The sequence below is a fragment of the Vicugna pacos genome, chromosome 1, assembly GCF_048564905.1.
Source record: "Vicugna pacos chromosome 1, VicPac4, whole genome shotgun sequence".
In the NCBI taxonomy this organism is placed as follows: Eukaryota; Metazoa; Chordata; class Mammalia; order Artiodactyla; family Camelidae; genus Vicugna; species Vicugna pacos.
The window spans coordinates 62,851,780-62,864,757 of NC_132987.1; the positions used below are offsets into that span (position 1 = coordinate 62,851,780).

At 44.9% G+C, this 12,978-nt stretch overlaps 1 protein-coding gene across 1 annotated transcript in view; it reads left to right on the forward strand.

Moving 5' to 3' along the window:
- Positions 1-3,285: 3,285 nt before the first annotated feature.
- Positions 3,286-12,978, forward strand: part of TNK2 (tyrosine kinase non receptor 2) — a 41,393-nt gene continuing 31,700 nt past the window's right edge. Inside the window, exon 1 of the mRNA XM_031683422.2 lies at positions 3,286-3,676. The gene's annotated coding sequence lies outside the window, so the exon portion shown is untranslated. The remainder of the gene's footprint in view (positions 3,677-12,978) is intronic.

Consider the following 12,978-nt stretch of genomic DNA (forward strand, 5'->3'; position numbering starts at 1 on the left):
CTGGTTACATTCTGTTTCTTGAGCTGGGTGCTGGGTATACTCGTTTTGTAAAATACCCAAGTCTTTGCACTTCTCTGGTTGTATGTTATATTGCAATGAAAAGTTCAAAACCTTATATTCTGATATTTTCTATTCTATTATTGTCCTCTTTCATTAAAAAAAAAGCCAGTCAAAACCCACTAATTCAATTTTACCTCCCACTAATAGGTTCCAACAGTAGTTTAAAAAACATCGCTCTATTTATAAAACAAACAAACAAAAACCTTCAGGGCAATCACTCAGCAGCATTGACCACTCCTGGCTGAGCACCCGCTTGCAGGTATGAGCCAGGCTGCCTTCACCACCCAAAACTGCCTTCCTTGCCCTCCTGCTTACCCCGCATACAAGCATCTCACAGTGGAGATTCTTAAGGGCACTGCCTCCAAGCCTCCCTCAAGCAGCTTGAGCCGCCTCTGCTTAGAACTAGACCTGACAAGCCCTTCTCCCTGAAGAGTCACTCTGCTATGGGCAGCTCTCCTCAAATTCCAGATCTGGGAAAAGACTGGCACAGGCACGTTGGAGGGTTGGGGTTATCCCCACAGCTACCTCCTGAATCTCCTGAGCCTTGTGTTTTTAAGACTGCATCTCATTTCTTCCATTATGCTGTGAGCCCTCTTTGGGGAGAGTAGTCTCCCCAGCTACTAGTACCAGAGTTGCAGAGAAGGAGACAGGCTCCGAGACAATGCCCATCACAGCCCCAGTGCTCAGTGTGGTGGTGAGGACAGTCCAGGAGCTGGGACTAGGCAGGATGGAAGAAGGGAGCAGGAGACCTCTTTCCTGTGAGCCTAAACCTCCAGATAACCCTGTACTAGGGATGTCAGAGGCATGGGTCTGGCTCTTGATAGCAACTGGAGGGCAGATGGAAGAATGGGGAATTGGGCTGCATGCTGGTTGGTCCTGATGGGTGATTTGGACCCCTTGCCTTGTTTCATTTAGAACTTGATTTACCAGCAGAGAAATTTGCTCCAAATCAGTTGTTTGCATCTACTGATCCTAAAAATCTAGTTAGACCTGATGTTTCCCAAAGCTTCTGGGTTTGGTGTTGCTTTGTTGTGCCTTAGTGCTTCAGAGCAGACTGTGGAGTTAGACAACTGGATGTGAATCTTGGCTTCACTACCACCAGCTGTTACTTAAGCATGTAGAGCCTCAGTTCTATCACCTTTGGAGTCCTGCCTGCCCTAGACCCTCTCTTGGCCCAGGTGGGGTGCATTCAACCTCCTGCTCAGCGGTGCTGGCTCCTTGGGAAAGGGCATCCTTTATACACAATTATCAAACGATTTAGTAGAAAGTTGCCCTGCTCACCTCACAGGGAAGGATGCCATGACCTAAATCTATCCAGTCCATTCCCCCCACAGCGATCTAGAACACACCCCCTTCTCATTGCCTTACTGTCCTCAAGCCAGAGCCCTTGGGCTCAATGCTGGAAAATAGGAGTGCAGATACAATCATCTTTACACAGTTCTCTGATGTCTGATCATCGGGACAGTTGTGTCTAGAGTTGTTTTATTATTATACCAATTTTATAGACGAGTACAGTCAGTAACAGGGCCAGTTCGCCTTAAGCCTTTGGGTGCTAAGCTATATCCAAAGACTGCCTCCGGTTGGACTAGGATCTGGGTATGCAGGTTGCACTGTCACTGGGAAAAGGAGGTCTCAATTTTCTCCTCCTTTCTGAGTAAGGGCCCAAGAGGGAGAAGTGCAGGAGGGAGGAAGGCCCCCTTTGCCTGGGACTGTTTCTGCCTGTATTCCCACCAGGAAGTGTCACAGGTCTGAGCCCAGCTCTCCTTTATTCAAGTGCCCCCTGCTCTCCCTTGGCCCCAGGGAAAGGATAGAGGCAGCTCAGGTTCACAGGCCTCTGGGCTGCTGCTGAGAGATTAGGACTAGAGTCTCTCTCTGCAGTCAAACACTAACTGGATTGGTACCTTGGAAACTTTCCAAACTTACTCATTTTAGAAACGAAGCAACTGAGGCCAGAAGGAAGTGATTTTTTTTCATTATCACACGGTAAGTCAGCAGCAGGTGAACTGCTGCTTAGCATTCGAGACTCCTATTTCAGTGCTCCTCCATTGGGCCCGGTTGACTACACCATCTCAGTGTGAACTCCCTACCTTCTGCTTCACCTCTCCTCCTTTTGGCTCCTCAGGAAGGCGCAACTGGTGCCTCTGGTGAGATGAAGTGGGCGGTAGGAGAACTGAAGGAGTGGGGAATGGGAGGAGTGAGAGGGGCCTGGCCCCTTAAGGGGGTGGCCCAACGCCGCCGGGCTCCGCCCCACTGGGGCGGCGCAGGCGCAGGCAGGCATCAGGAACTCCAGCGGGAGGGCGGGCGCTCCTGGCTCGCGGGCCGGCGCGCGGGGCCGCAGCACCTGCGGGGGCCGGCGCAGGGCGCGGCGCCCGGGGGGCGGACGTCCACGCCCAGAAGCGAAGGCTGGGAGCGGGGATCGGGACGGGAGGGCGGGCGCGGAGCAGGAGGGGACGCGACCCCGCTGCCTCCTCCCCCGAGGGACCGGACGGAAGAAGCCAGGCGAGGGGGGCGGTGTGAGCGGGCGCGGAGGGCAGCACCATCTGGAGGGGCGGGACCGCGCGGCCTCTGGGGGGCAGGCGAGTGCGTTGGGCAGTGCCAGCTGGGGGCCCTAGGCCAGGGGCGCAGGAGGAGCGGGGCGGCCTCAGCCCCGCGCTGCCGGAGCAGCAACCGCAGCGGGTCGGGGTTCTCAGCTGGGGCCCGCAGCAGCTCCGCGGGCTGAAGCTCGGCGTGGAGGAGCAGGGGGGCGTGGGTCCGGCGGTGCAGGAGGAGGGGGAGGTGGGCCTGGGGGTGCAGGAGCGGGGCGGTCGCGGCCACGAGCCCATCCTGGGGGTGGTGTGGGGGCCGCCGGACGGTGCGGACTGGAGGCACCCGCCGTCGTGGACGGGCTCTGCGGGCTGGCCTGTGGTGCAGGAGGAGGGGCTAGGGCCCCGCAAGCAGCACCAGGAGAAGGGGGGAGCCAGCCCCGCAGTGCAGGAGCGGGGAGAGGCCCGCGCCGGGGTGCAGGAGCGGGGGGAGGGGAGCCCACGCAGGCTGCTGCAGCAGCCCGAGCAACTGTCTGAGTTCGGAGACCGCTCCTGGGAGCGCAGAGAGGAGCCCGAAAGTTCTGGGGAGCAGTACTGGGAGAGCTGCGGGCACCTCAGACGGGAGGCGGTGGTTCTGGGAGAGGCCCCGGCACGTCGCAAGAGACTCGAGGTAGTGGGGAGGGCCCGGCCAGTGGGGCCCCGGGGGCCTGAGGGGGAGGGGCGCCTAGGGGTGCAGGAAGCGAATTGGCTGCCTGGGGTGCAGGAAGGACAGGTTGTGCGCGCTGTCCAGGAAACATACCTGGACGGGAAGGGGTCTCCGGAGGGAGAGGGGCCCCCTGAGGGACACAGGATCCGGAGGCGCAGGCGGAGGAGGAGGTGGTAACCCCCAGGTCGGCTGCTCAGTATCAGGATCAGGGCAGGGCCGAGGTGAAAGCAGGATGTAGGGGTTTGGGGAGTGGGGAGCAGAAGAGCGTCGTGAACCTGGGAGCTTTGGAAACCACTGTCCGAAAGCAAGCGTCTTGCTGGATCCTTTTTTGCAACCTGAGCCGGAACATCGAAAGCTGTGTCTGCAGAGAGGCAGCAGAAGGCCTCAGGTAAGGAAGCCAGTCCTGTTCTCAGCAGAAATTGGTGTGTTTGGAAGGAGGGGGCTGCAGTTATCTCAGGAGAGTGTAGTCTTCAAACTGCCCTTGTTCATTCCCTGTGTTTAAACCTGGAGAAGGAGGAAGCAGTGCAGTTTTCAGCAGCAATGCAGGACCCCTCCCCCCAGTACTGTTTGTGCCAACTGGAGTGATGGGACATTTCCTTAGAGTCTAGACTGGTGGTGAGACTGGGTGGCTGCCAGGCCTGGGCAGAAGGAAGGGGGGGAACCCCAGGCTGAGGTTGATGAGGAGGTAGTCACCCCTCTACCCGTCTACTGGTGGAGATAGAGGTGCCTCTGTGCCATAGCTGGGATGGTGAAATCAGCACAGGCTGCCTCACGTCCTCAAAATACATTCCAAAAAAGGGAAGGGGCAGCATTACATTAAGAGGACCTTATCTTTCAACCCTGTTGGCCACGTGAGCTGAGATGCAAGTGTGGCAGCCAGTGACTTGGGCACGAGCCTGACCCGTGCCTGACACACCTTCTTGTCACATTTGATTAATCCTGAGGGCCCAGAGCCAAGGATGAATAGTGGGCAGAAGAGCAGAGAGCTACTGGTGAGGACTTCTGCCTCCATGTGGGCTTTTAACGACCCAAACCTGAAAGTGTGGGAGAGGAAGGGTTATCTGCACTGCTGGACTATGGGTATCCTCTGTGGTCCAGACCTCAGCCCCACCCCGTGGAGGTGGACAGATGGGCAGCTGTGGCATCATGAGTTTTGTACCAGTCAGGGCCAGCTCCCAGCCCAGCTTAGAGTTGGGGCTTTGCAGGGATGGGGGCTAAATTTGGCCTCCTGTTGACTCCTTCGTGGCCTGGGTGCCAGGCCTTTTCATTCCTGGCCCCAAGGAGCTTGACTGGCCACTTGTGGGCCTCATCCTCCTAGGGCTGTTCACCTCTTACCTGGCACTGTCTTGAGTTCTTGTTTCTCTAGCCCTCAGGTGGGGGTGGGTGCCTTAGCTGAGACCCATCTCTGCCCAGCCCAAGGGAGTAGCTCTGATTCAGATGGCCCCCAGACTCCTGTCCCAACCGGACTGGGTGGAGATAGTCCTTTCCTGTCGGGGCAGGGGGAGTGGTGGTGGCCTCCTAGGCAGGCAGCTGCTGGAATTGTGCTGGAGAAGCCGGTTAGCCTGGTCCTCATGCAAACCTAAACTTGACTGTCAGCTTCTTCATCCCACGCCTACCTGTCGTCCTGCCACCCCACTCATGCACCGGAAGTTCAGCTGCTATATCCATGGCATCTGCTTCTGGGATGGCCAGACTGGTTCTGGCTCTCTGGCTTCAATAGAGAGAATTGTCTGTTCTAAACACATACACCCAAGCACACATCTTCACCCTGTTTCAGGTTGACTCTTGAATCTGTGGTAGACGAAGAAAGGGAGAAGGACTTTGGCAGATCTAGGTTACCAGCTGTGAACCTCTTGAGGCAGAATAACGTCTCCGGGCTTCAGTTTCCTTGTCTGTGTGGTGGGGCATGTTTTTCCCCACTCAGTGTCCTGAGTGCAGAGGGCCCGGACCCTTCTTTGTCGATCTGGTGCCCACCATCCCAGGAGCTGTGATGGTAGGGAGGAGGGGTCAGTGCTCCAAGATCATTTCCTCTGGCCTCTAAGCTGACGATTACCCCCTGCCTTGTGCTTTATTCTGGAAGCTGAAGTGCCTTTTTGTTTTTAAGAACAGCTTTATTAAAGTATAATGACATATGGTAAATGAAACCTATTTAAAACATAATTTAACAAGTTTTAACATATGCATATACCTGTGAAACAGGATCAGTCAAGGTAATGAACATACCCATTATTCCCAACCCCCTCAAAGTTTTTTGTGCCTGTTTGTAATCCCTCCTTCCCACGCCTCCTTTGCCATCACCCTTCCCCAGGTAACAATGATCTGCTCTCTGTCACTGACATCAATTCACATCACCTAGAATTTATTTAAGTCGAATCATACAGTATGTGCTCTTTTTTTGCCTGGCTTTTTTCATTCAGCATAATTATTTTGATAGTCATCCATGTTGTCATGTGTATCAATTGCTCATTTCTTTTTATTGCTGAAAAGTATTCCATTGTATGTATATACCACAGTCTGTGTATCCATTCACCTCCTGACAGGTTTTTCTCAGTTTTTGCTTATTACAGGTAAAAGTACTATGAACATTTGCATAAGTCTTAATATGGACATATGTTTTTATTTCTCTTGGGTAAATCCTTAGGACTGAAATAGTTGGATCGTATGGTGGGTGTACATTTAACTTTTAACAAACTGCCAGGCTCTTTTCCAAAGGGTTGTACCGTGTAACATACCCACCAGCTGTGTAGGAAAGTTCTAGTTTGTTCACTACTTTGTCAACACTTGGTATGATCAGTCTCATTAAATTGAGGCATTCTAATAGGTCTGTAATGATATCTCATGTTGGTTTTGATTTGCATTTCTTTAATGACTGATGTTATTGAGCATCTTTTCCTGTGCTTTTTTTTGCCATCTGTGTATCTTTGGTGATGTGTCTATTCAACTTGTTTACCCATTTTATAGTTGTGTGAAGTTTTTGGGGTTTTTTTTCCATACTAAGTTTTGAGAGTTTTTATATACTCTGGACACAAGCCCTTTATGGGATATTTGATTTGTAGATATTTTATTCCAGGCTCTGGCTTGCATTTTAATTTTTTTAACAGTGTCTTTTTAAGAGCAGAAGTTTTATTTTATTTTTTTATTTTTTCTTTTCTTTTCTTTTATTGAGTTATAGTCAGTTTACAATGTTGTGTCAATTTCCAGTGTAGAGCACAATTTTTCAGTCATACATGAATATACATATATTCATTTTCACATTCTTTTTCACTGTGAGCTACCACAAGATCTTGTATATATTTCCCTGTGCTATATGGTATAAACTTGTTTATCTATTCTATATGTACCTGTCAGTATCTATAAATTTTGAACTCCCAGTCTGTCCCTTCCCACCCACCTCTCCCCTGGCAACCACAAGTTTGTATTCTATGTCTATGAGTCTGTTTCTGTTTTATATTTAAGTTCATTGGTGTTCTTCCTTCTTCCTTCCTCCTTCCTCCCTCCTCCTCCCTCCTCCTTCCTCCTCCTCCCTCCTCCTTCCTCCTCCTTCCTCCTCCTTCCTCCTCCTTCTTCCTCCTTCTTCCTTCTTCCTTCTTCTTGATTCCACGTATAAGCGATCTCATATGGTATTTTTCTTTCTCTTTCTGGCTTACTTCACTTAGAATGCCATTCTCCAGGGACATCCATGTTGCTGCAAATGGCATTATGTTGTCAGTTTTTTTATGGCTGAATAGTTTTCCATCGTATAAATATACCACAACTTCTTTATCCAGTCATCTGTCGTTGGACATTTAGGCTGTTTCCATGACTTGGCTATTGTAAATAATGCTGCTGTGAACATTGGGGTGCTGGTGTCTTTTTGAATTAGGGTTCCTTCTGGATATATGCCCAGGAGTGGGATTACTAGGTCATATGGTAAGTCAATTCCTAGTCTTTGAGGAATCTCCATACTGTGTTCCACAATGGCAAGAGCAGAAGTTTTAAATTTTGATGAACTCCAATTTACCAGCTTGTTTTATGGATTATGCTTTTAGGAACTCTTTGCCTAACCCGAAGCATGATGGCTTTCTCCTATAGCTTTTATAGTTATGAGATTTACATTTAGGTCTACAATCTATTTTGGGCAAATTCTTGGGTTAGTATGTGGTGCAAGGTATGAATTGAAGTTCAGTTTTTTTACATGTGGAGATCCAGCAGAATTTTTGAATAGACTTGTTTCTTCATGGAATTGCCTTTGTACCTTTATTGAAAATCAACTGTATGTGTGTAGACCTAAATCTGAACGTTTTGTTCTATTGATCTGACTTCTCTATCTTTATCTCAGGACTATACTCTCTTGATCACTGTAGATTTTATAGTAAGTTTTGAAATCAGGGAAAGATCTTGAACTTTGTTTTTCCTTTTCAAAATTGGCCGTAGTTATTCTAGATTCATTGTACTTCCATATGCATTTTAGAACAATTTGGTAATTTCTACCAAAAAGCCTGCTGGGATTTTAATTGGGATTGCACTGAATCTAGAGGTCAATTTGTGGAGAACTGACATTTTAGCAATATTGATCCTGACCCATGAACAGTGGGTATCCCTGTATTTATTTAGATTTTTAAGAATTTCACGTGTTTTGTAGTTTATAGTATACAGATCTTTTATGTCTTTTGTCAGATACATCATTAAGTATTTCATTTTTGAAGTAAGTGGTATTTTTAATGGAATTCAGTTTTTTAAATTTACCTTAATTGTGGTAAAATATACACAACAAAATTTTACTATTTTAATCATTTTAAAGTGTATAGGTCAGTACTATTAGGTATACTCATGTTGTTGTGCAACCATCACCATTGTCCATCTCCAGGACTTTTTTTATCTTGCAAAACTGAAACTGTACCTATTAAACAATCTCTCTATTCCCCCTTCTACCCTATCCCCCTAGCAGCCACATTCTGCTTTCTGCCTCTGTGAATTTGACTACTCTGAATACCTCATGGGAATAGACTCATACAAGTATTTGTCCTTTTGTGACTGTTTTTTTTCCACTTACCAAAGATATCCAAGGCTTATCCATGTAGCAAGTGTCAGAATTTCCTTTTTTAAGGCTGAATAGTAATCCATTGTATGAATATACAACATTTTGTTTATTCATCCATTGATAGTTGCTACTGCCTTTTTGCTGTTGCCAAAAATGTGGTTGTAAGATGGTATTGTTTTTTAAATTTCAGTTTCCAGTTGTTTGTTGGCATGTATAAATATAAATGTGTAAATACAATTGACTTCTGTATATTGACCTTATATCCTGCCAAATTGCCAACAGACTTACTCTAGTAGCTTCTTCTTAACTTCCATTGGATTTTATATATAGACTGCCATGTCATCTGCTAATAAAGACAATTTTACTTCTTCCTTTCTGATTTTTTAAGTCTTGTCATTTCTTTTCTTGCCTGACTGCACTGGCTATATCCTCTAGTATAAGGTTGAATAGAAGATTAGACACCTTGTTCCTGATCTTCAGGGGAAAACATTCAGTCTTTCACCATTATGAATGATTGAGCTGTAGGTTTTTCATATATGATCTTTATCAGATTGGAGAAGCTACCTTCTATTCCTATTTTGCTGAGATTTTTAATAGAAATGGATGTTGGATTTTGTCAAATGTTTTTTCTGTGTTTATCAAAATGATCATAGGATTTTCTTTCTTAGTTTATTAACATGTTGAATTACATAGCAATTTCAAATACTAAATCAGCCTCTCATTCCTGAGACAAACTCCATTGGGTCATGAGTATGATTGTTTATATATATTGTTGGATTCTGTTTGCTAAAGATTTGTTAAGAGTTTTTGCCTCTATGTTTATGAGGATAGTTTCCTTGTAATGTCTGCAGGATCCATAATGTACATCTTTAATTTATCATCGTCTGCCTTCAAGTGATATGAGTGTAAGAGCCTTAAAATAGTATATTTTCATTCTTCTCCTCTCATGCCATTTTTGTCAAAAGTTATAATTATACATGTGATGAACCACACACTATGTTGGTATAATTTTTGTTTAAACAGTCGATTTATCTTTTAAAATAATTTAAATAGTAAGAATATATCTTAACTGTTTACTCATATAGTTGCCTTTTCCAGTACTGTTCATTTCTTTTCATAGATCTGTATTTCTATATGATATTATTTTTCCTTTTGCCTAAAGGACTTCCTTTAACGTTTATTATAGGGCAGGTCTGCTGGTGTTGAATTCTTTCAGCTTTTGTATATTTAAAAAGTTTATTTAGCCTTTGTTTTAAAAAGATATTTCCATTGGAATAGAATTATAGGTCATTTTTTCTTATAGTACTTTAATGATTTTGTGCCACTGGTCCTCATTTCCATTGTTTCTGCAAGAAATCTTTTGTCATCTTTATTTTTATTTCCTGTGTGTAACTTGTCTCCCTTGCCCTCCCTAACTACTTCTTGAGATTTTTATCTCTGATTTTGAGCAGTTTGATTTCTGTGTGCAATGGTGTAGTGTTTTTCATGTGTCTTGTGTTGGAGTTCATTGAGTTTCTTGAATCTCTTAGTTTCCATCAAATATGACAAAATTTCAGCCATTATGTCTTCAAAAAATGTTTCTGTTCCCAACTCTCCTTTCCTTGGGAACTCCAATCATACGTATTTTAGGCCAATTGAAATTGTCCTACTGCACACTGATGCTTTGTTCATTTGAAAAGAAATCTTTTTTCCTCCCTTCAGTTTTGGGTAGTTTCTGTTACTGTGTCTTCAGGTTCACCCAGTTTTTCTTCTGCACTGTCTAATCTGCCTTTGATTCCATTTACCTTATTTTTTCATTTCATTCAGTGTTTTTTAATTCTAGAAGTTCAATTACAGTCTTTAAAAATTTAGTTATAATAATTGTTGTAGTGTCTTTGTCTACTAATTCTAACATCTGTGTCAGTTCCAGGTTGGTCGTGGTTGATTGCTTTATCTCCTCATTATGGATTATAGCTTCTTGCCTTTTTTTCTTTTTTGGGGGGCATGGCTAATAATTTTTTTATTGGATGCCAAGCAATTTTACTTCGTTGGATGCTGGCTATTTTTGTATTCCTTTAAGTATTCTTGGGCTTTGTTCTGGGATGCAGTTAAGTGACTGGGAAACAGTTTGATCCTCTTGGGTCTCGGTTTTAACATTAGATAGGTGGGACCAGAGCCATGCTCAGTCTAGGGCTAATAATTTCCCACTGCTGAGATCTGCCTCTCTAGTCTACCAAGCACCTCACTTTTCCAGTCTGGCTAGTGGGAAAGGGCACTTTTCCCAGCCCTGTGAGCACCAGGCACTGTTACATCTAATCCTTTTGGGTAGTTCTTTTCACCAGCCTTGGGTAGTTTCTGCACATTCGTGTAATGATCAGAACTCAGCTGACTACTCAGCGGGGATCTTTTACAGACCTCTGTGGTACTGTCTCTTCTCAGATGCTCTGTTCTGTGAATTCTGGCCACCTAAGTATCCCCAGAGTCTCAGCTCTATCTCCTCAACTCAGAGAGTCTTTCGGGGTCCATCTGGCTCCCTTCCCTGTTCTGTAGCCTAGAAACTCAACCATAGGGCTGTTTCCTGTCTCATTGGTATCACTGCCCTTTGTTTCTTAATGTCTGGTGTCTTCAAAACCATTTTTATATTTTATCCTTCTTTTATGTGTCTGTGTGGCATTTCAGTTAGAAGGGTAACTCTGATCCCTCTTAACCCATCTTGGCCAAAGATGAAGATTTTACTTTAATTCCCTCATTCCCACCCTTCTACTTTCCCATCTTCCAGTTCATGCACTCTGGATGTATCTCATTTTTTTTTTCTTCATCCTACTGTCCGTGTTTATATTGTTATGGTATAGTAAACTGTGATGACTTTTCCTTTTCTGCACACCTTTTTGTCCTTCATGGACTTGCTTCTTTTGTTTGCTTAGTTTTCTATGTGCCTTTCAGTTAGTCAAATTCTCTAGTAGCTATCTAAATTTCTCAGGATGTCAATTCCGCTAGGTATTCTATCAAATTCGTCTTTCTGAAGAAGTCTCTTTCAGAGCCTTGTGCCCTGAAGCAGTATGGACTCCTTGTTCTCTGTCATTCCTGTCTCAGGAAGCTACTAAAGTATTAAAGTATATGCTTCCTGAGAGAGGAGAGTGAAAGGGTAGTAAATTATTTTGAGACCTTGCCAGTCTGATACTCAATCACTCAATTACCTGAATATAGAGATCTAGGCTGGAAATTGCTTTCCTTCAGAATTTTAAAGACATCGTTTTTAGGTTCCAGAGTTAATACTGAAGTCTACAGTCATTCAGGACCCTTTGTCTCCAGGATTCTATTTCCTAATCATTTCCTAATTATGTGGCTGGGTGTGGGCTTCTGCTCTCCCCTGTGGAAGATTCCCTGAACTTTATCCTCCATTCCTTCTATTGTGCTTTTGGCAGTTACAGTAGCAGTAAACGTCTGTTGACATTAAATTATCTCATGTGTGGCATGGATAAGATAGACACAAAACTACCAAATTCAACTTAAGTTTTAACAGAAACGTTGGGAGAATGGATTAGGAGTTTTGGCTAGGGAGATACCCACATTTCACTGAAAAAAAATATTTTTTTAAAAGAGAGGACTTGCTAAAATTTTAAGGTCTAGTTTTTTTTTAATTAAAAAAATTAGGATAAGTGTGTGAATCTAATGAAAAAATTCTCGGCATGAATTTTGGAAATTTAGTAGAATGATTTCTCCATCCACTGACACTAATTGGACTTAGAATTGAGAATTATCATCTGTATAGTGAATAGTCTCATAAGCTGATGCTCAAGGCCATGATGAGAAGGGCCTTCTGAAAGAGTGGTCAGTGTCAGCAATGGGAGAGAATGTTTGAAAACAGGACTGCTCTGGCCAGGACCAGTGATTGGCAGAGTTACAGGCTTTCTCCAGAACATTGGTTCTTAACCCCAGTCTAGGTTATCTGAAGCGACTTCAAGATCTGATGCCTGAGTCTCACCTAGACCAAGTTGATTAGAATCTCAGTGAGTAGAGCCCACACGTTAACCCTTTCCTACCTCCCAGGTGACTTAAATGCACAGCCAGGGCAGAGAGCTACCACTCCAGAGTTTAGCGAGGGCCCTAGAGTATGGTCTAAGTACGAGCACGTTGTCACTTGGGAGCTTGTTAGAAATTCAGAATCTTAGGCCCTACCCCGTATCTATGGAATCTGAATCTGTATTTTAACAAGTTTCCCCAGATAATCTGTATGTGTGTTCAAGTTTGTGAAACACTGACTCATTTATCCATTCAACAAGTATTTATGAGCACTCTGCTGAGTAGGGTGGGGATAGGTCTGTTGAATATTTTATGTCTCCTGTCGTATTTATAATTGTTTATTCCCACTATTAAAAAAATCATATCCTGTTCTTACTTTGTAGACACAGCATCTTGTGTCTCAGGATATTAATGAGCATTTTCTGTCTGAAATCTCCTGCATGGTCAGTTTCCTCTTGGTTGCTTTTTTCTGAGTGTTTTACCCTCTTTCATGTTAGAGGCTTTCCTTGGGTGTCTGGTAATTTTTATTGTCTGCTCTTGGCTGAGAGTTGGGGACTACGGCGCCGGGTGGCTGTCGATGGAGCTTCTTTGTATGGTGACCTGGCTGGGAACTTCAGTGTTGGTTTCTTTATAACTTTCTTGGCCTAATCAGAGTCCCTAGAAAGGAC